This window comes from Dermacentor andersoni, chromosome 2 (genome assembly GCF_023375885.2).
Source record: "Dermacentor andersoni chromosome 2, qqDerAnde1_hic_scaffold, whole genome shotgun sequence".
Taxonomy (NCBI): domain Eukaryota; kingdom Metazoa; phylum Arthropoda; class Arachnida; order Ixodida; family Ixodidae; genus Dermacentor; species Dermacentor andersoni.
The window spans coordinates 3,431,957-3,455,936 of NC_092815.1; the positions used below are offsets into that span (position 1 = coordinate 3,431,957).

Consider the following 23,980-nt stretch of genomic DNA (forward strand, 5'->3'; position numbering starts at 1 on the left):
AGATGAAAGAACTGTAAGACCTGTCGCTGTATAATGGGAAGAAGGGGAAAAATCTCGGCTATAGTTGCGAAAAATGAAGCGCACTGATTTCTTTTGGACTGATTCTAACTTTTTAATATCGGATTTCTTATGAGGATTCCATATGATGCAGCCATAATCAAGAATGGGGCGGATAAGTGTTTTATACGTCATCAGTTTGGTATCCTTTGGAGCCTTACGCAGTGAACGATGGAGGTAACCGAGACGTCTAAAAGCTTTGTTACATTTGATGTCAATGTGTTTCGACCATGACATGTCATGGGAGAAATGAAGACCAAGGTATTTAAATTCGGTTACTCTTTTTAAATGTTGACCATGGAAAGTGTACGTGAAAAGTGATGGAGATGGGCGTCTGGAGAAGGACATGGAAACAGTTTTAGAGAAATTAATCTTCATTTGCCATTCCTTGCACCACCTACAAAATTTTGCAAAGGAGTCATTAAGTAAATCATGATCCATTGGTGTGTTAATACTATGATAGAGGACGCAATCATCAGCGTAAAGACGAATACTAACGGACACGCAATGCGGCAAGTCATTAACATATAATAAGAAAAGAAGCGGGCCTAAAACGGAACCTTGTGGGACGCCGGATGAAACACTAACAGGAGAGGAAATAGAGCCGTTAAATTGCACAGACTGAGAACGCTGGGTTAGGAAGCTATGTATCCAACCAACCAGAGAAGGGTTATTTAGAATGGAGTTAAGCTTGTAGACGAGTTTTGGGTGTGGGACGGTGTCGAAAGGTTTGGATAAGTCAACAAAAATGCCGTCAATCTGTACGCCTAAATCTGATGACTGACAAATATCGTGCGTGAATTCGATTAGTTGGGTAGTGGTGCTATACCCGCGACGGAAACCATGTTGGTAATTGGATAGGATATTGTGGCTTTCAAAAAATTCCGTGATGTGTTTAAAAATTATATGTTCGAGTAACTTGCATGAGTGGGCAGTTAATGAAATGGGTCTGTAGTTCTGCAGAAGTTGAGCGTTACCGGATTTGTATATCGGAATGACCGTAGCAAGCTTCCAGGATTGGGGAACAGTGGAGGTTGATAATGATTTACGGAAGATAACGGAGAGGTATCTGCTTGTCCAAAGGGAGTAGCGAACGAGGAAAGAATTGGGTATGTCATCTGGGCCGCAGCTCTTTTTAGTATCTAAATGGAGGATCATGTTCAGAACACCTGAGCTAGAGATGACGATGTCTTCGATAGGAGGGTATGAGTCACAGCTAAAAGGTGGAAGTGAAGAGTCATCCTGTGTGAACACGGAATGAAAATACGTGTTAAAAGTGGAAGCAATCGTGAGTGAATCTGAAACTGCCACGTCCTTAACAACTAAACTGTTAGTTGTGCTGTTACTTGGCATTATCGATTTCCAGAACATACGAGGGTTTGTTTTCATTAATTTTGGCAAAGTAACAGCATAGTAGAAATCCTTGGCAGATGTTAGTTTCTGGCGCAGTTCCTTCTTGGCATCATTGAACTCAGTAATTTTGTCAGGATTACCATTTCTTTTAGATTTGCGCAATCGCGAAACATGACGAGATAAATGCAGTAGTCCTCTTGTCATCCACGGTGAATTAATATTTTTCTTTTTTGTTTTCAGGGGAACAAATTGGTTAATACAGGTTTCAACAATATTCTCAAAAAACCGTACGGCAAGATTGATATCATTGTTCAAAGATAATTCATGAAAGTTTTCAAACGATTCGCTAAGTGTGTCGGTAATTGCAGCATCATCGGCGCGGCTAAAATCACGAAAAGTGCAGTATTCAATCCGCGGTTTGGGAACAATACAGCAAACCGAGAACAGTACGGCTTTGTGGTCAGAAATCCCGTCAGTAACGCAGCACGGGAAGCCACCCTCGAAAAGACATGAGCCAAGAAAAACTAAATCTAGGACAGCCGTTTCCCTGGTGTTCTCGTGGACAATCTGTTTAAGACCGAGTGATAGGGAAAGGCGCAGTAATTTTCTTGAGAGTGACACGTCACCGCTGGTAATGGTGAGAGAGGGCCAGTGAATGCCTGGTGCATTAAAATCTCCCATAAGTATTATATTTGATGATTTCAAATCATGCAGAATGTTGCTAAGAAAAGTGAACTGATCACCACAAGAGCCAGGAGGCCGGTAAAACACTCCAATTAGCGCGGATGACCTTTCCAAATGAATCTTGCACAGAAGCAATTCAATTTCACATGGGGTTTCAAGGACTGAAAACTTCAGGTGGGACTGTATATAGAGGGCGACACCGCCACCTCTACCATTTGGTCTGTCAACTCTTACCAATGTGGATTCACTTAGCGCAACTTCGGAGTCGAATATGCCGTCATGTAGCCATGTTTCCGTAATGCCTATAATATGGGGGGTATGAGCAGTTACTAGATAGATGAAGTCGGAAAATTTATTGAGAAGGCTTCTTGCGTTAATATTTAATACACGGAGGTCATTGGTTTTGCGACGAAGGAGTCAAGGCGGAGAGGCAGGTGCAACGCTATTTAGTGCTGTATTACGATGTACTTTCTCTAATGTATTAGAAGCGCTGTTCCAGTTATAGCGAACTTTATCAATAAGTATATGGTCAAACCGTATGCGGACTGTGCACCCGTTGCTCCTAAAGCTCTTAGACGCTTCCCAAAGTTTCTTGCGGATATTCCGGACACGTAGTGAAAAATCTTCCGAAATACGGTAATCGGTTTCCTTTAGCTTGTGACCACTTTTTAATACTGAAACTTTCTCCCGATAGTCCAGAAGTTTCATAATCACGGGTCGCGGGCGGTCACGTGAAGGCCTTCCAAGACGATGGCATCTTTCTATTTGAGCACAGCTTATTTTAAGTTTATCTCAAACCATTTCGCAATGTCTGAGGACAGGCGTTCATTATCTTCATCGGAGGATTCTGGCAGACCATGTAAGATTAAATTGTTCCTTCAAGCACGGTTTTCTAATTCATCATTTTTAGTTGAAAGGTTGTGAATTTCGTTTGTTAGACGTGCGAGTTCATTGTTAAGGCTGTCGCTTGGGACGGCAGGCTTATGTGACGAGGACTCCAGAGCGGCCAGACGCGATTCGATAGTCTCAAAACGTGTATTAACAGATTGTTGAAAGTTTTTAATTTCGGCGATATCCTCAGCTAATCTTTTCTGCCCGTTCAAAAGCTCAGCGAGCATTTCAGACACCGATGGTTGATCGTCAAAACCTTGCGAAAGGCTCGGATTTTTTCGGGAGCGAGGACCAGGATTGTTTTCAATGTCACCACTCTGTAACAATCTACTAATACAAACAGCGAGCTGTGAGTACAAAGAAATATAAGCAAAGCATCTGCGAGAATGGTGTGGGCAAGGGAGCAGCAGTAAGAATCGGTCATCAGAGCGAATGCAGCGGGCATTCTGAAAGTAACGTACCTGCGTAAGAACTAGGCAGCGGGTAAGCATGATGCTCGTACTGCTGCCACCTTGCCCACTGAAGAAGGAAGGATCCGGCTGGGAATTTATAGGCATGATCGTTGACGTCATGGGACTGGGCTTGATTGTGAGTGGACGGTTCAGTGTGCCAGCTATGCCAGGGCTCCGGGCACGTGTGGTGGCGGTCAGATCAAGAGAGTCATCCGGAAGGGAGATAGGACAGTTCGTACAGCTGCCAGCGGAATCACCCAGGGATCTTGACGATGGCGGCGAGTGCACGAGAGCTGTGACGTCAGGAGAGATGACCGCAGGACATTCGAAGTGGCAACAAGCGAGGAAGGCGATCTGCGTAAGAAATAGGCAGCGGGTAAGCATGATGCTCGTACTGCTGCCACCTTGCCCACTATGTATGGAAACACAGGAAAAAACAATAACAGTAAAGGGGAACAGAAATCCAGCTATGATGATGCACAGAGCGCTATGGGGATACAATAGCTACGAGGTCTTCCGAGGTATGTGGAAAGGTGTAATGGTTCCACGACTTACTTTTGGAAATGTGATTGTTTGCTTTAAATCCGGGGTATAATCAGGACTCGACGGGAACCAAAGGTCAAACCGCCGTGGTTGCTCAGTGGCTATGGTGTTGGGCTGCTTAGCACGAGGTCGCTGTATCGAATCCCGGCCACGGCGGCCGCATTTCGAAAGGGGCGAAATGCAAAAACACCCGTGTACTTAGATTTAGGCTCACGTTAAAGAACCCCAGGTGGTCGAAATTTCCGGAGTCCTCCACTACGGCGTGCCTCATAATCAGAAAGTGGTTTTGGCACGTAAAACCCCATAATTAAAAAAAACCAAAGGTCAGTGGGTCGCCTCGCATTGGGCGCTCACGGGAAGACCACAAATGACTCTGTGCAGGGTGATATGTGCTGTACTAGTTTTGAAGTTTTATGAGGGAAGGGTTTTGAAGTTTTATGAGGGAAGCTCGCAGTAAAATTGTGTATGAAGAACGGCTGAGGAATATGAAAGAAAGTTAATGGGCTGGGAGAGTGTTCAGGTATCTGTACAGGAAAAACATTGATTGCCAGTGGAGGAAATGAACTACGAAGCTTACCAGCAAGTATGCGGCCTGAAGGGTGGGCAACACAGCAACAAAGAAGGTCAAGCGGAAAGTCAGAGAGGCTGAAATAATCTCATGGGTGGCGGCAAAGGAAAAGAAACCTGCCATGAGTAACTACTTAAGAGGAAGAAACGAAGTCAAGATAGAAACAATGTATAATAACTCAAATGGAAGCTCATTATTTTTCGGAGCGACATCGGGATGCCTTAGAACACGCACCTATAAAGCGAGATATAAGACGGAAGTGAAGCATGTGCTTGCTGCGGTAAAGCTAGGGAGACTATGGAGGCATGTTTTATGAGAATGTGAAGACGTCTACCCAGCGGTCGATTTAGGTGCCACTGGCCTCCTTGAAGCACTTGCGTTCAGCGAGAGCAGTGGAAAAGTAAACATGTCCGCAATAGGCATTAGTAATAGGCGATTAGAGGATCAGTAGAAGAAAAGTAGTTAAACGATAAAAGACGGAGATGTACAAAAGCACAGTTCGAAATAGGGGATCAGAAAATTTGGGTGGGATAGTGCATAGCGTTTTTTTCCTCTTTTTTATTGTTTAACCTAGGTAGGCCATTATGCAGTATAATAGCATGAGCTTGGTGGCGCAACCCACCGCCCCGTTCCAAAGGGGACGCTCATAGCATCCATCCATCCATCCATCCATTCATCCATCCATCCAAATAAGGTCCCTTAAACTTCGTAAAGTAGTGACACCCTCCTGCTCCGCCTTCACTTCTCCTCAATTCTCCTCTCTTTCACGCTCCCTCCTCGACCGTGGCGCCGCCTACACTGCTCGAGCGTAGCATTACTTTACGGAGTTTATGGGCTTTGGGATGAAACGGCGTGCGGACGTCTATACACGATCTACCAGTAGAGATGCGCGCACGTTCTAGGCCACGTTATCGCTATCTCGCGAAAGGCAAGTGACAGCCCGACTCGGCTGGCTGAAAAAGGCCGAAAATCACCGACAGCGTTGCGCGCGCCAGAGATATCCGCTTGCGCTACGCAAGCGCCGGCGCTGCCAGCTCTTGTTCATTTCGCTCGTTATTCGCACGCCGTTAGGAAACTTCGAGGCGCCGCCTTGCGTACTTTACTTTTTATAAATTAAAGAGACGCCGTTGCCAGAACTTTTGATAGCGCGAAAAGGCATTATTCTTGATTACGATACAAACACAGCAGTAAAAAGTGCACAATGTTGCAGAAAATTTGCTATGTTCAACCAATATTATTTCGTATAAACGAGTTCTTTTAAAAAATGATGGTCCAAAACACAAATGCCAATACCACCCGAGAGCGATGCAAATAATACAAGCGCGCGTTATGAACAAAAGATTTTCATGGCGCCAAACCGCGGTTAAAATGTGGCGCTACGCGTTCCTCTCGGCCGCCATTGCACATGGCTGCTCGATCAATATCATTATCCGCGAGGCTCGTCGCACAAAAAATTATGGCGGAAAAACTCTGCAATGGTGGCCCATCGCAACGTCACGCAACGTCAAATTGACGTTTCCGAAACAGCACTTCCTGTGACGCTACCCACAGCATATTCCTTCAGCAAATCAGCAAGTTGGCATAGCTACTATCTTAGATCGCCACCACATATTCGCGAAATTGCAGATGCATTGCACTGGCTTCTGTACGCCACCGCTCACTTTATTTTTGAAGCGCTAACGTCGCAAATAGCTGCAAACGACTAAAAAAAAGGTATTAGTCGACATAACATACAGCTCCACGTCACGTTTCTTCATCTTGATGAAAACGCGAAATCGCATTTTGCAGAACTTCAGTTTCCCGGCACAAATTTCAAAGCGCGTGAGCTCTCCACAGCCAATCAGAGAGTCAACATGGCGGATAATGGCGGTCGTGCAGCCGCCATGGATGTATGGATGGATGCTATGAGCCTCACCGTTGGAACGGAGCGGTGGGTGGCGCCACTAAGCTCTTGCTATTATACTGCTTAATCTCCTACCTAGGTTAAACAATAAAAAAGAAAAAAAAAAACATTATGAACTACCAGACCCAAATTTTCTGATCCCCTATTGCGAACTGTGCTTTTGTACGTATCCGTCTTTTGTCGTTTCCCTACTTTTCTTCCACCAATCCTCCAACCGCCACTTTCTAATGCCTATTGCGCACATGTTTGCTTTACCACTGCTCCCGCTGAACCCAAGGGCTTAAAGGAGGCCAGTGTTGGCTAAATCGAGCGCTGGGTAGAGGTCTTCACATTTTAATATAACATGCTCCATAGTCTCCCTAGCTTTACCGCAGCAAGCACATGCTTCTCTTCCGTCTTATATCTCGCTTTATAGGTGCGTGTTCTAAGGCATCCCGATGTCGCTTCGAAAAGTAATGAGCTTCCCTTTGAGTTATCATAAATGGTTTCTTTCCTGATTTCATTTTTTCCGCTTAGGTAGTTACTCATGACAGGTTTCTTTTCCAGTGCCGCCACCCATGAGATTATTTCAGCCTCCTTGACTTTCCACTTGACCTTCTTTGTTGCTGTGTTGCCCACTGTACAGGCCACATACTTGCTGGTAAGCTCCCTAGTTCTTTTCCTCCACTGTGAATCAATGTTTTTCCTGTACAGATAGGTGAACACTATCCCAGCTCATTCACTTTCTTCCATATTCCTCAGGCGTTCTTCATGCTCAATTTTACTGCGAGCTTCCCTCACTTCAAAACTAGTCCAGCCCATATCACCCTGCACAGCTTCATTTGCAGTCTTCGCGTGAGCGCCCAGTGCAAGGTGACCCACTGACCTTTGGTTCCTGTCGAGTCGTGATTGTACCCCGGGTTTAAAGCAAACAACCACATTTCCAAAAGTAAGACGTGGAACCATTACACCTTTCCACATACCTCGGAGGACCTCGTACCTATTGTATCCCCATAGCGCTCTGTGCATCATCATAGCTGAATTTCTGTTCCCCTTTACTGTTATTGTTTTTTCCTGTGTTTCCATATATCTATTGCCTTCGTTTATCGATATACGAACGTATTAATATTCTGTTACCCGATGTATTTTCTGGTCCTGTATTTCCACTGTTTGTTCACTCTTTTCATGGAATACCATAACGCCTGATTTTCTAGCACTATATTTAAAACCTAAATTGTTGCCTTCCTGTGCACAAATATTGGCCAGACGTTGCAAATCACTTTGCTTGTTAGCTAGGAACACAATGTCTTCCGCATAATATAAACCTGGGAGCTGCTGCTCTATTACTGCACCCGCCTGTTTGTAAGAGAGATTGAACCCAATATTACTTCCTTCTAGCGCCCTGTCCATCCTCACTCGGTACATCATAAACAGCAACGGGGATAAAGGGCACTCCTGCCTCAGTCCCTTGTTGATATGAACTTTGTCCTCGCTCCTCATCCCTTCCTATTCAACGCAAACGGTATTTTCTAGGTAAATCTCTCCCAAAAGCTGTAGACAATTCGTCACCTAAGCCTTCCCCTTCTAGAATATCCCACAAAATGTCGCGGTCTACGTTGTGATAGGCTCCTGTAATGTCTAAAAATGCCACATACAATGGTCTGCTTTCTGCTTTTGATATTTCAATACACTGAGTAACAACAAACAAGTTATCATCCAAACGCCTACTTATTCTGAAGCCATTCTGAAGGTCTCCCAAAATGCCATTATTCTCTTCCCATGCTTGAAGCTTTAATTTGATTACCTGCATTGCTACCCTGTTTAATACCGATGTAATGGTCAACGGTCTATACGAGTGAATTCTGTCTTTCTCCCCGTTACCTTTATAAATTAAATTTATTCTACTTTATCGCCAACTGTCTGCTATTCATCTATGTCTTAAAATTTTTTCCACTGCTTTCAACATAGCTTCCTTACGTTTCGGTCCTAGTTCATTTATCAGCCTAACGGGAACCTAATCTGGCCCTGTGGCTGTGCGATTAGCAATTTTCTCTTCCGCTTTTTTCCAGTTGAAATTTGTCAGCGCCAGCTCCTTTTCCACTTGGGTCTCTTTCATGCTCTTTTTTTCTTCAAATACAAGCTCGTCATTGCCTCGGAAAGATTCGGCTGTTAGTTTTCGTATGTAATTTATTGCCGCTTCTCCTTCCAGTCCGTTTTCACCTTCGTCTAGAATACGTTGTTGTGTTGTTGACTTCCTGCCTAATAATTTTATGTGGGTCCAAAATATTCTAGGTGCGGCCTTTTTTTCTTACGTATTTCTGACAACTAACGTTCACTTTCACCTTTTAATTTTCCTTCCACCAGTATTTGAACCATAGACTTTTTCTCCGGGTATATTTCCCATTTACTGGTTACTTCATCCTGCGGCAACTGCGCCTTGTTTGCCAGCCTGTGCTCTCGAGATGTTTTGTGTCGTTCGGCGATCGCTTCTCGTATCTCCTTGTTCCACCAGCTTTTCGGTTTCTTTTTTCCTTTACAACGAATATGTTTTTTTCACTTTCCGTATTTCTGTCGTTTTTACACTTAGAATCTCACCATATTCCCACTCTTGACTTCGTCATTTGCCAAGTTCTTCCTCGACTCTAGTGGCTATATTTGCTATTTGTTCAGCGTTCAAATTTGGACTGGCCATTTTGCGCTCTTTGCTCTCTTTCCTATCTACATATCCCATTTTCAAAATCATGCGTTTATGGTCATTCCCTATGCTGCTAAACCCTTCCTCATCGATGACCATTTCTCTCAACTTATCATGAATTCCTTTTGTCACCAGACAGTAATCAGTGGTCGATCGCCGGTTTCCCATTTCCCAAGTGATCTGTCCTTCACACCTAGGCCCTGTATTCACGATAACGAGGCTATATTGCTCACAAGGGTCTAGCAGTGACTTGCCGTTGTTGTCGGTATAGCCATCTAAATCGTGTATGTGGTCATTCATGTCACCTAATAGGACAATTTCAGCACCACTCCCGAAACCCTCAATATCAGCGCTTATGCATTCCACTAACTCTTTATTCTTTTCTGTGCAGTTTTTTCCGGTGCACAAATGCGTAACGCCCAGCCAAGTTTTTTTTTCCCACTCATTGTACCTGATACCCAAAGATGCTCTTGACATTGTGAATTTACTCCTTTCCATTTGGCTCCCTGATGGATGAGCATTCCGACTCCCCCTCTCTTTTATTCCGACTTAGTTCTGCTGCACCCTTATCATACATAATTCTCAATAACTGGCTGCTCTTCTGAGTCTCTAAGGTACGTTTCTGTAACCGCATACAGCACTATTTGTTCGTTATTTAACTGCTCCTCAATCTATGCCCGCTTTTCCTTTCTACTGCCGCCCTGCTTGTTTATGTAGCCTAATGCATGGCAAACTCTCTTTCTTGCTTTCCTCCTTTTTCCGTTATCGACGGTGATGCTGTTCTGAGGTTGCCCTAGGGGACCTTCTTCATTACACCTACTCTGGCCTCCTGAGCGCCCGCGGGCCCCCTAAATAAGCAACAGCGCAACCACCAAGTCGCCAGCCCACTTTTCGTACCTGCCTGTAATTGAAGTGGATCTCGTCTCGTTTAAAACCACCGCATCTTCTCACTTCCCTGTTTACATCAACATGCTTGAAGCCTTTCTCCCGGCTCATTTTCCATATCGCCTCATTAGCAGCCACTACGGCTCTTTGTACGTCACTGTCACGCACAGGCACTTCCAGTACCTTGCGCACCACGATCTGCACCTGAGGGGATAGCTCGCGCAAGTCTTCCACCCCTTTCGCCAAGCGCTGGCCTAGTGCTGTCCCTTTCCTGTTTAGGACGTCATCTAGCCCACCTGCTACCTTGGCAAGATTGCGCACGTGGGCATTTTCCGCGAGCTTTTCTTTTGCTCGCTCCATGACAGAACCCAGTGTCCGTGCTGGAAATGTCCCTACCACCACTCTTTTAACGCCTTTCCCCTGTCCACAATTGCTTTTGAGCACCCAGCCATGGTTGAGACTCCGGCGATAATCACCCTTTCACTCTTGCCTACCTCTCCCTGCTTCCATTCGTTCGTTTCCGCGTGATTCGGACTCGACAAGGGGCATTGTCCCCTGGGCTCCTGCTTTTTCCGCGTGCCAACCTCAAGGTAGGTGCCGCTCTATGCAGCTAACTCTTCATCACGCTGCACGCTTCCCACGTACTTTGCTGGCACTCCCTCTCCTGTCGCGTCGGGGGTCTGCGTTCCATTGTCACGCACATTCTCCTTCACAATGGCGGCCCTGTTCAGCTTTTCCTCGGCTGCTTCAAGTCTCTTTTCAACTACCTTTCGTGCATCACGCTCCCTGTTTAGCTCATTTTTAAGCTCTCGCACCTGTTTGACAAGCTGTTCCTGGAAAGCCTCCATTTTCTGCAGCCGAGTATCGACATCACATTGTGTGCCGGTTGATTTGATGCCCCCTCCATTCTCATCCGTCTCCTCATCTGCCTTGAGGGACTCATCGCGCACTGCCTGCTTTGTCGGCTTTCTCGCCATGTATTGCACGACTTTACGCAAGCACTATAATACTATAATAATGCTACTACTGATGCAAATACTATAATACTATGTCAATGCACAGCACGTGCCTTTTAGCATAAACCGATACGCACAGGATCCAAATCCTAAAAATGCCACAAAGCAACTCCCACCATTGTTTCAAAAGCAATCGTTGCCGTGGAGACCGAATATACGTCACGCTCTCGCACGCGCTCAACCACGCGGCCCCGCTCTCACTTTTCTACCAAAACACGCACAGTAAAACCACTAATGGCTATTAGTCTTGCCACTTCCAAGCTACCATTTAAATACTGCAAACACTGAACGTCCCAGCCGGCTGCACGTGTACAAGCACGTGGCGCGAAAGGACGCTCTAATCATCCTGCATAGCCAAATGTACACGAAACCCACCGGCTCACCCGAAATACGAGAGAAAAAGAAAAAAAAGAAAAACAAAGTCAATAATTCTAGTAATTATTTAGTAATTTTTAGTACTATTTAGTAATTACTATTTACTATAAAGGCCAAGAAAATCAGCAAATCAAATAACAGAACCAAGCTCAAAGCATGCACGAAAACTTATGATTTCATCGCCGCCAAGGAGCCCCGAAAAGCACGTCCATTCGCCACGAAATCCAAACCCGAACGTGTCGAGAAAATGCGTGTCGAGAATAGCGCCCCTACACGGGAATGATAGAATGTAGAACCTTGGGATTGACTTCGATCTTTAGGCTAGCCGCGTTTGTTTGCGGCACAGTAAACGAAGCTATACTAAAATATTTTTTCGTAAAATCTAATTTTATTTTTGCAGCATCTTATATAATGCACAATACATAGCATAAACTTTCTATGACTTTGAGGTTGAAGCACAGTTTATCAGCAGGGCGCACCAGGGTATACATTGTTCTGCAATTCTGTTTCCGCTTTAGCGCCCCAGTGAATAATTATGTATTCATTTTTACAACCGCAACAACAACCACACATGTGCTTATAAAAATACACTCATCAAGTATTTGTGGTAATAAAAATTATCTACTGTGATAAAGTGTTGCGCCTTTGAGAGGAATTCTGCAAGCGCCGTCTGCTACAACGCGTGCTCGCTGTGAAGGCGAGATTTTTCACGCAGACGACGGGCACTTGCAAACTCTCTCGCTCTTTCGATAGGCTGCGTCGCCTGTCACGATTGCTGAACGTCTCCAAGTACGTTTAAGCACGTCTGTTGCAGTGCTAGCTGGGCCGTTTGTGGCCTCCTATGAGTATGCCTCATTTTGTTTTATATTGACGTGCCGCTTCTTCTAAGCGTGCGCCAGGAGCTGTTGTGGCATGGCTTTGCGCTTACCCATTTTGCGACAAAAGACTGCACCCAGGAACCAGCAACCGTTCCTACGACAACTAAGTTTTTGTTCTCATATGTGCTCAATATGTGCTCTCATATGTTCTCATATATGTGTTCATTTTCTGTACATGCCCCCCTCATAAAATACTCCTATTTGGAGCCTGTGAGTATCTTGAATAAACAAATAAATAAATAAATAAATAAATAAATAAATTGAAACGGGGTTTATTGCAGCTAGTTCGAGGGATCGCAAGTAGCTCTTGATCACGATTCGTGGCCCTCCGCATCAGCAGCCCGAGCTCGGGTCTCGCGCTGCAGCGGTGGTAGTCCGCAAAGCACCACATGCATATTACCCACTACAATTGCCCCCGCGGTGAAGAGGAGCCATCCTGGCGACCTAAGGTGATGACACGATAAGGCGGTCGTGGTACGGCTTCAGGCGGCTGATGTGAACTGTCTTGCGGCCCCGGCGGCGTTTGTCCGAAGATGGCGTTACCGGTTCGACCACACAATTCACAGGCGATGTACGCGCCACGATCCGGTACGGTACCTGATATTTCGGTGCAAGCTTTGCGCTAAGGCCTGGAGCTTGGAAGGGCAGCCGGAGCCAGACGTGAGAGTCCACGACGAAGGACTGTGTGGGCTGATCGTTGTCGCGGCGTTCTTTGTGGATTCCTTGGGTATCCGACGTGAATGAGTGAGCCAGTTGGCGGCACTCCTCAGCGTGGTGAGCAACTTCGGAAAGAGAGGCCAATTTAGAGGCATCCGGATGATATAGTAGTACGGTGTCGAGGGTAGTGGATGGTTCATGTCCATAAAGAAGGAAAGTTGTGTGAAGCCTGTGGTAGCCTGGACAGCAGTATTATATGCATAGGTCACTAAAGGGAGGACATCGCCCCAATTCGGCTGATCAGACGCAACATACATGGTGAGCAAGTCACCAAGAGTGCGGTTGAATCGTTCCGTCAGACGCTTAGTCTGTGGGTGATATGCCGTAGTGGTGCGGTGAATAATGCGGCACGCGGCGAGTAGCTCAGTAATAACTTCGGGCAAGACAGGGCCTCAGTCGCTGAGCAGTTGTCGCGGTGCGCCGTGCCGTAAGATGAAATGCCGTAAAATGAATGCCGCGACGTCGCGAGCAGCAGCCGAAGCAAGTGCAGCAGTTTCAGCATATCTTGTGAGGTGGTCTACTGCGACAATTATCCAACGATTTCCGTTAGCAGTGCATGGAAGAGGCCCAGACAGGTCAGTGTCAACCCGATAAAAAGGACCTGCAGGACACGGTAAAGGTTGCAGAGGGCCTGTCGTATGACATGTCTTGCGTCGCTGAAAAGCTTCACATGACCGAATGTATTTGCGGACGTAATACATGCCGCGCCAGTAATACCGCTGGCAGAGCCGCTCGTAGGTTTTCAGGACGCCAGCTTGAGCTTGTTGTGGGCCTGCGTGGAAATACGTGCATATGTCGGAACGCAAATGGATAGGGATAACTAACAGCCATTTGCGACCGCCTGGCTGATAGTTTCGGCGGTACAACATGGCGTCCTGTAGCACGAAATGGGTGGCTTGGTAACGAAGGGCTCAAGGGCGTGTAGCCGTTGAAGAACTGTTAAGAATGTCAGTGAGAGACACAATCCACGGATCTTTTCTGTGTTCAGACGGCATGTCAGTAACAGCAAGCGTAGGAACCGGGCACTGTATAGATGAGGGTGGCGTTTCGTCGGATCGCATGGGCGATCGGGAGAGTGCATCTGCATCAGAATGTTGATGCCCAGATCGATAGATGACGCAAATATCAAATTCTTGGAGCCGAAGAACGCAACGTCCAAGACGCCCCGACAGGTCTTTCAGTGATGCAAGCCAGCAGAGCGCATGGTGTGCAGTCACAACGGCGAACGGACGGCCATACAAGTAAGGGCGAAATTTGTGTAAGGCCCAAACTATATCCAAACATTCTTTTTCCGTGACAGAATAATTGGTTTCCGCCTTCGTGAGGGCACGACTCGCATATGCAACCACATATTCCGGGAAGCCAGGCTTGCGTTGTGCAAGGACGGCTCCAAACCAACGCCGCTGGCATCCGTATGAACTTCGGTCAGTGCACTCGGTTCGTAGTGGCGTAGAACAGGCGGGGAGGTAAGCAGACGACACAAAGTGGTGAAGGCTTGATCACATGCCGGAATCCAATCGCGAAGGTCACCAGGGCCAGCCAGGAGCTTCGTCAGGGGTGCGATGATGCAGGCAAAATTTCTCACAAGGCGTGAAAAATAAGAGCAAAGACCAACAAAACTTCGGAGCTCTCTCACTGTAGGCAGCCACGGAAATTCTGCGACAGCACGAAGTTTGTCAGGGTCGGGAAGGACGCCGTCTTTGGAAACGACATGGCCAAGTATGGTCAGCTGGCGGGCTCCGAAGCGGCACTTCAAGTTGAAGGCCGGCGGTGGCAAGGAAAGTAAGTACTTCGCGTAGACGAGAGAGGTGAGTGGTGAAATCAGGGGAGGAAACTACCACGTCGTCTAAATAACACAAGCAAGTTTTTCATTTGAGGCATCGCAGAATATTGTCCATCATCCTTTCAAGTGTCGCAGGCGCATTGCAGAGGCCGAATGACATTACTGTAAACTCATACAGGCATCAGGGGTAATGAAAGGTGTCTTCGAGTGGTCAGATTCATGCACTGGCATTTGCCAATAGCCCGATCGCAAGTTCAAAGAAGAAAAGAATTCGGCACCATGTAGGCAATCCAGGGCGTCATCTATGCGCGGTATAGGATAGACATCTTTTCGTGTAATCTTGTTGAGGCGACGACAGTCCACACAAACGAATCGAGCCATCTTTTTTTTTTTTAATGAGTGCTACGGGAGACGACAAAGGGCTGCAGGATGGCTTGACAACACCACGTGCAAGCATGTCATCAACTTGCTCGGTGATGACACGGCGCTCGGTGGATGACAAGCTGTACGGACGCTGGCGTAATGGTGCGTGATGTCCAGTATCAATGTAGTGAGACCCGGTATTTCAGAGGCCTAATGATGCTTGGTGCCAGTCAAAAGAGGCGTGAAAATCATTTAACAGAGTAATTAGGCGCTCACGTTTTGTCGGCTCGAGGTCATCGGCAATATAGTGACAAAAAATATCCGGTGATACTTGGTTAGTTGGCACATGGGGTGTCAGTGCTGTTACGTTGGCAGTATCCACGTCGTCGGCAACAGGGAAATGCACAATAACGTCAGCGTCCACAGTCTGGATGATACCAATAGTCTCGCCACAGTGCAAAGCCAAAGTGTACAAATTTGGGTTAGAAATCAGTATTTCTGCAGCACCATGGTGAATCGTTAGTAGGGCGAATGGCACCAATATATGCTGGCGGCGATTGAAGACGACAGCGGGTGTAAACATTACCGTCGCTTCAGTAAGCGATGCGCATGAAAGAGGGACAAATACACCATTGTGAGGAGGAAGGACAGTATCTGGAGCTATACAGATCCTGCTAACATCATGAACTTGAAAGTCGTGAGATGGCAAATCGCACAGAACGGAGAACTGAATCTCAGCACGGGCACAGTCAATGACGGCATGATGGTGCCACAGAAAATCCCAACCGAGAATGACATCGTGGGAGCAACAAGTTAACACAAAGAAATCAATCGAATACAGAATGTCTCGAATCAGCACCCTGGCAGTGCACATGGCGACTGGCTGAACTTGTTGTGCACTGGCTGTTCTAAACAATCGTACCGAAGGCATCATGGAGACATTCCGCTGTGCACGACAAAGCTTCTCACTAATCACGGATACAGCAGCAGCTGTATCGACGAGCGCAAGAGATTTGATGGCATCAACGTACACTTCAATAACATTAGCGGAAGAAAAACGAGGACTCTGATGTTCTGACGATGACGCAGTTCGTACCTTAGGAACTGCGGAAATCAGTTTCCCGCCTCAGTAGTACTGGCACTGGGCCTAAGACGCATGGGTGAGAGTGAGTGCCGACGAGGCGAACGCGAGCGACGAGTACCGTAGAGCTGTGACTGCTGTGCTGGTATGTCATCAGCAGCGTACACTTCCGGTGGTGGTCGTTGAGGCATACGGAATGGTCGGAAGCCGGAGCTGGGAGGTCGCGGGGTGCCCATGAAAGCCGGAAAGCTCCGGCGGCAGAAGCGTGCTACATGTGCCGGGGTACCGCAGGCGTAGCATATTGGGCGGTTGTCAGCAATGCGCCAAGGATTTGTTGCATGCTGCTGTGTTCTGAAAAAGGGAGCCGGCGGTTGGCGAGGCGAAGGCGGAGGAGAGAACACGGGCGGGCGAGGCGCCGAAGTCGGAGGAGAGAACCCCGGCAGACGAGGCGCCCGTACAACGGATTCAACATATGTCAGAGGCGCGGCCACGGGAGCCTGCTGACACGGAGGTGGAAGAGCTTCGGTCTTTTGCTCTTGAATTACCTGTCGGATCGCTGGAGCCAAATTTCGAGAAGGCTACAAAATTGAGAAGGAAACAAGTATCTATTTCTTCAAAAGATGAATATATTCGTAGTCCCAAAATTGTGCCAGAAATAATGGATATCAATGCTTCCATGTTTTTTGTCTATTTAATAAGCAAGAAAAATACCACACGAACTTTAGAACTACATCAGTTCGAAATGAGCGATGCAGTCCATGCTGCTGATATGATAAATGTAAAGGCCGTGAAATGAAGAAGTTGAGGACAAATATTTTAACGAAACTTTGTCATTCAAGAAACTTGTTTGCATTTTTGTAGATATCCAAGGGCCAGGGAAAAATCTCTAATGATACTGTCTTTCGTTCCAATGTATTGAGCAGCAGCAGCTGTCACCGGTTGTGTACTGTAATTGCACCGAAATTTAGAGTCGCAACAGAGATCACGTATGAAAAGCAGTTCTGCAAAATATACATTAGAAATGCGAAGATACAACGGAATACACAAATGCAAAGATAAAGCTTGATAAAGGGCAAAAAGTGTCACTGGAAATGAAGTTCATTGCATGTATCCATAAAACCTCGCAACAAAATTGTTAAATATGCGTATAAGTAACCAATAAATTTACGTATCTAAGCAAAAGTCACTGAACGGTGGTTCAGCTAAATTTAGGTAGAGTTTAAAAATATGCCGCTGCACTTTAAGACGACGCGACCAAATCCATATTTCTTGCTTAATGCAAAAATGCAAATGTATTTTTGTTTTTTGTTTAATCAAATTTTTAGTCAAGATTAATTAAACAACTTCTAAAGTAACGAAGCTAGGAAAAAAATTCCGGATACAAAGTTGTACAGTGGTTTGCAACACGTCCAAATAAACAGTTTTTGTCTTTCTATCTATTAAGGATTAGTGTATTCAAGGAAACTTAATAAGACGTACAAATTGAAGGTCGTACAGATCTACGCCCCTACATCCAGTCATGATGACCAGGAAGTAGAAAGCTTCTGTGAAGACGTGGAATCGGCGATGGGAATAGTCAAAACAAAACACACTATACTGATGGGCGACTTCAATGCCAGGGTAGGCAAGAAGCATGCTGGAGACAAGTCACTAGGGGAATATGGCATGCGCTCTAGGAATAGCAGGGCAGAGTTATTAGTAGAGTTGGCAGAACAGAATAATATGCGGATAATGAATACCTGCTCCCGCAAGCGGGATAGACGAAAGTGGACGTGGAGAAGCCCGAATGGCGAGACTAGAAATGAAATAGACTTTATACTCTGCGCTAATCCTGGCATCATACAAGATGTGGACGTGCTCGGCAAGTTACGCTGCAGTGACCATGGGATCGTAAGAGCTCGAATTAGCCTAGACTTGAGGAGGGAACGGAAGAAACTAGTACATAAGAAGCCGATCAATGAGTTAGCGGTAAGAGCGAAAATAGAGGAATTCCCGATCAAGCTACAGAACAGGTATTCGGCCTTAACTCAGGAAGAAGACTTTAGTGTTGAAGATATTGTTACGTGTAGAAAGACACAGACGGAAGAGGCCATTTACAGGCTATTTACACTAATCTACACTAGACTGGAGCCAGAGCGCCAGGCCGACACTAGCTTGCGCCAAGGGCACAGACCCACTTCATCGTCGTTCTCGCGGCGGCTCGTCTCTTGAGCATAGCTCGATGATGTCGTAATGCTACCCCCCCCCCCCCCCTCGCGGCAAAAGCACCATCACGGTGCTGTTAAATATCCAAGGTGCGTGGGGAGTTGTAGGGCTTGAGTCGGGCAACGTGGACAATGTCACTTGTTGTCACAGCGGAGGACCTAGTGGGCGTGGCTAGAACGATTTCATAGGTGACATCGGTCACTTTGCGGAGCACGCGATATGGGCCTGTGTAACAGGAAAACAGTTTTTCACATAGGCTGACTTTACGCGATGGTGACCAAAGCAACACGAGGGCGCCGGGCACAAGACGGACATCACGGTGACGGAGGTCGTAGCGTTGTTTCTGCATGTCTTGAGATATTTGTAGACGAGCGCTCGCAAGTTGGCGAGCATGGTCAGCATGGGCGATTGCATCACGGGCATAATCGCTAGTTGAAGCTGTGGCGGATGGAAGCACAGTGTCCAGTGGTATCGTCGGTTCGCGGCCATACAAGAGGTAAAACGGGGAAAAGCCAGCAGTTTCGAGACGGGAAGAGCTGTATGCAAAGGTAATGTAAGCTAAAGCCAGGTCCCAGTCACGGTGGTCGTCTGAAACGTATTTGGATAGCATGTCTGTAAGGGTGCGGTTCAAACGCTCAGTGAGGCCGTTCTTTTGGGGGTCGTAGGAAGTGGTAAATTTAAGCTGTATTGAGCAGGCACGCATGATGTCGTCAATGACTTTGGCCAAAAAGGTGCGGTCGCGGTCTGTAAGCAATTGACGCGGAGAACCATGCATCAAAATAATATCATGTAGGAGGAAGTCCGCTCCATCAGTTGCGCAACTGGTCGGAAGAGCACGGGTTACGGCGTAGCGGGTCGCGTAGTCCGCCGCGACTGCAACCCACTAGTTTGCTGATGTGAATTCCGGAAATGGGCCGAGAAGATCCAAGCCGACACGATGAAAGGGCTCGGCAGGGATGTCGAGCGGCGGCAGGGATGTCGAGCGGCTGCAGGTAGCCAGCGGGTAGCTTGGAAGGCATCTTGCGTCGTTGGCAAAGTTGACAAGCGGCGACGTAACGTCGTACGGAACGGGCAAGGCCCGGCCAGAATAAACGGCGACATACACGGTCATAAGTTCGATATACGCCGAGGTGTCCTGCCGTTGGTGCTTCGTGAGGCTTTTCTAGAACGGTGAAGCGGAGGTGTTTAGGTATGACAAGTGGGAACTCAGAGCCATCCGGATGATGGTTGCGACGGTACAGTGTACCGTCGCGGAGGACGAAGAGGCGTAGAGCAGCATCAGCCGGAGAGTGTTCAAAACGGTCGATGAGTGCTCTGATGTTGGCGTTACGGCGTTGCTCGTCGGCGAAAGGAAGCAGCTGGAATACAGAGAATACACAAGAAGAACTGGCAATATTGGAGGAGTCAGAGTCGTCAACAGGGTAACGCTACAAACTGTCAGCGTCTTGGTGCAGGCGGCCAGACTTGTACACCACGGAATATGAAAATTCTCGTAGCCTCAAGCCCATCGACTAAGCAGACCTGTAGGGTCTTTTAGTGATGAGAGCCAGCAGAGAGCATGATGGTCAGTGGCTATCGAAAAAGGCCGACCGTAAAGGTAAGGAGGGAACTTCGCAACCACCCAAACAACAGCAAGGCATTCTCGTTCCGTAATGGAATAGTTGTGCTCCGATGGTACTAGGAGGCGGCTCGCATAAGCAATAACGCGATCCTGGTCACGCTGACGCTGGGCTAAGCCGGCACCTATGCCATGACCGCTGGTATCTGTACGTAAGTACGTAGGGGCATCAGGGTCGAAGTGGGCGAAAATGGGTGCTGAGGTCAGAAGAGTGACGAGACGAGAGAAGGCGGCGGCTTCTGCAGTACCCGACGAGAATTGTACGCCTTTCTTCAAAAGATTAGTTAGGGGCCTAGCAATTGTTGCGAGAGGTACGGTGATCGATACCCAGCACCTCCACCAGAATGTTAAGTGTAGAAAGACACAGACAGAAGAGGCTATTTACAGGCTATTTACACTAATTTACAATTGACTGGAGCCAGAGCACCAGGCCGACATTCGCTCGCGCCAAGGGCACAGACCCACTTCATCATCGTTCTCGCGCAGCTCGTCTCTTGAGCATAGCTCGATCATATCGTAATAATATGAACGACAATCTTATGGGCATCATTAACGAATGCGCATAGAAGTCGGTGGTAATTCCGTTAGACAGGAGGCCAGTAAGCTATCACAGGAGACGAAAGATCTGATCAACAAACGCCAATGTATGGAAGCCTGTAACCCTTCAGCTAGAATAGAACTGGCAGAACATACTAAGTTAATCAACCAGCGTAAGACAGCTGACATAAGGAACTATAATAGGGATAGAATTGAACATGCTCTCAGGAATGGAGGAAGCCTAAAATCAGTGAAGAAACTAGGAATGGTCAAGAATCAGATGTATGCGTTAAGAGAGAAAGCCGGCAATATCATTACTAATATGGATGAGATAGTTCAAGTGGCTGATGAGTTCTATAGAGATTTATACAGTACCAGTGGTACCCACGACGATAAAGGAAGAGAGAATAGTCTAGGGGAATTCGAAATCCCGCAGGTAACGCCGGAAGAAGTAAAGGAAGCCTTGGGAGCTATGCAAAGGCGGAAGGCAGCGGCGAACGATCAGGTAACAGTAGATTTGTTGCAGGATGGTGGTCAGACTGTTCTAGAAAACCTGGCCACCCTGTACACGCATTGCCTCATGAATTCGAGCGTGCCACAATCTTGGAAGAACGCTAACATAATCCTAATCCATAAGAAAGGGGACGCCAAAGACTTGAAAAATTAGAGACCGATCAGCTTACTGTCCGTTGCCTACAAAGTATTTACTAAGGTAATTGCAAATAGAATCAGGAACACCTTAGACTTCCATCAACCAAAGGACCAGGCACGGTTCCGTAAAGGCTACTCAACAATAGACTATATTCACACTATGAATCAGGTGATAGAGAAATGTGCGGAATATTCAAATTAAATTGTGGGCTTTTTCGTGCCAAAACCACTTTCTGATTATGAGGCACGCCGTAGTGGGGTACTCCGGAAATTTCGACCACCTGGGGTTCTTTAACGTGCACCTAAATCTAAGTACACGGGTGTTTTCGCATTTCGCCCCCATCGAAATGCGGCCGCCGTGGCCGGGATTCGATCCCGCGACCTCGTGCTCATCAGGCTAGCACCATAGCCACTGAGCAACCACGGCGGGTGTGCGGAATATAACCAACCCTTATATATTTCTTTCATTGATTACGAGAAAGCGTTTGATTCAGTCGAAACCTCAGCAGTCATGCAGGCATTACGGAATCAGGGTGTAGACGAGCCGTATTTAAAAATACTGAAACATATCTATAGCGGCTCCACAGCCACCGTAGTCCTCCATAAAGAAATCAACAAAATCCCAATAAAGAAAGGCGTCAGGCAGGGAGATGCGATCTCTCCAATGCTATTCACAGCGTGTTTACAGGAGGTATTCAGAAACCTGGATTGGGAAGAATTGGGGATAAGAGTTAATGGAGAATATCTTAGTAACTTGTGATTCGCTGATGATAGTGCCTTGCTTAGTAACTCAGGGGACCAATTGCAATGCATGCTCACTGACCTGGAGAGGCAAAGCATAAGGGTGGGTCTAAAAATTAATCTGCAGAATAGTAAAGGAATGTTTTACAGTCTCGGAAGAGAACAGCAGTTTACGATAGGTAGCGAGGCACTGGAATTGGTAAGGGAATACATCTACTTAGGACTGGTAGTGACTGCGGATCCGGATAATGAGACTGAAATAATCAGAAAAATAAGAATGGGCTGGGGTGTGTTTGACAGGCATTCTCAGATCATGAACAGCAGGCTGGCCTTATCCCTCAAGAGAAAACTGTATAACAGCTGTGTCTTACCAGTACTCACGTACGGGGCAGAAACCTGGAGGCTTTACGAAAAGGTTCTACTTAAATTGAGGACGACGCAAGGAGCTATGGAAAGAAGAATGATAGGTGTAACGTTAAGGGATAAGAAAAGAGCAGATTGGGTGAGGGAACAAACGCCAGTTAATGACATCTTAGTTGAAATCAAGAAAAACAAATGGGCATGGGCTGGACATGCAATGAGGAGGGAAGATAACCGATGGTCTTTAAGGGTTACGGACGGGATTCCTAGGGAAGGGAAGCGTAGAAGGGGGCGGCAGAAAGTTAGGTGGGCGGATGAGATTAAGAAGTTTGCAGAGACAACGCAGCCACAATTAGTACACGACCGGGGTAGTTGCAGAAGTATCGGAGAGGCCTTTGCCCTGCAGTGGGCGTAACCAGGCTGATGATGATGATGATGATGATGATATTCGAGCTTACTGAGGATGCTAACGAAATACAAAACACTATGTGACATGCCGGCTTGCGCATCGTGATTGCACTGCTCCCAAACTTTCCGCGTACAAACAGTCATAGGGGCGCTGCTGCTTAAAAGGCGAAAGGGCAGTGACGGAGGCGTTGGCTGTGCCATTTACACCAGCGATGAGCTACCCTCGCGAAAGTTCGTTATAGCGATAATCAGACAAAGCGGTCATCGCTTGTACTGCCGGAAGCAACGGGTCTGTCATTTAGCGATAGCTGTAAGCCAGTTGAACATCTCTAAAGAAAAAGCTCAGTTTTCAGAAGGCTGAAAATGGTACAATAAGGGTATCCTAAATGGCCAGACGCAGTCTTTCACTGAATTTACGTTTATTTTTCATGCGCTTTCAAGGCAAGTGCCTGAAGAGGTCACCTTGTGCAGTGATACAAGGCTTTTATCTCCTGAAAAGGCTTGCGGTCTCTGCCTTGAGCACTGTCAGTTAAATGCTGTGGCAGACTTCAGTTCTGGTGTTAACAGCGCAAAACGTAGACGGGACACGAGACGAGAAGACGACATCATAAGCGCTTGTGGTGTCGTCTTCTCGTCTCGTGTCCCGTGTATGCTTTGCGCTGCTAACACCAGGATGGAAAAGGAACAAGCCCAAGCTGCTATTCTAGCGATAGACTTCAGTTATCTTCTCCTGTAAGGCTTTTGGGGTCGTCCTTTCCGTCGTGTATACGTGATCCTTAATATAGCTTCACAAACAAAATTGAAGAGGATAGAGGTCGGGTGACCTTGCCGGCCATGGGACAGCCCAGACTATTCGTATCCATTGCTCTGGGAAGGTAACATCAAGCCATGCTCGTGCTTGACTGCAGCTGTGGTCTGGGGCCGCGTCGTCCTGATACCACAGTGCGTCAAGCCGGGCTAATGGCTTGTTGGAGCAGAAGTCTTCAAGCGGCCCTCTGAGGAACTCACTTACATGCCTCTTCCTGGTCAGAGTTCTCTTAAAAAAACACCGGACCAGTGACTGTGCTGTCATATATCCCGCACCAAACGTTAAAAGACCACTGATATTGGTGGCCAGTGTTGGTGCCATAGCCAGTGGCGATTTAGCTCACTGAAATAGTTTGCGTTGTGAATATTTACTTGACATTTCGGGAAAAGTTCGCCCCGTCAGTTCAGAGAACCTTGGTGAGAAGTCAGA

General features: G+C 46.9%; 1 pseudogene; it reads right to left on the reverse strand.

Annotated features, from left to right (window-relative positions):
- Positions 1-2,445: 2,445 nt before the first annotated feature.
- The window catches only part of LOC126542926 (uncharacterized), a 37,820-nt pseudogene continuing 16,285 nt past the window's right edge, over positions 2,446-23,980 (reverse strand).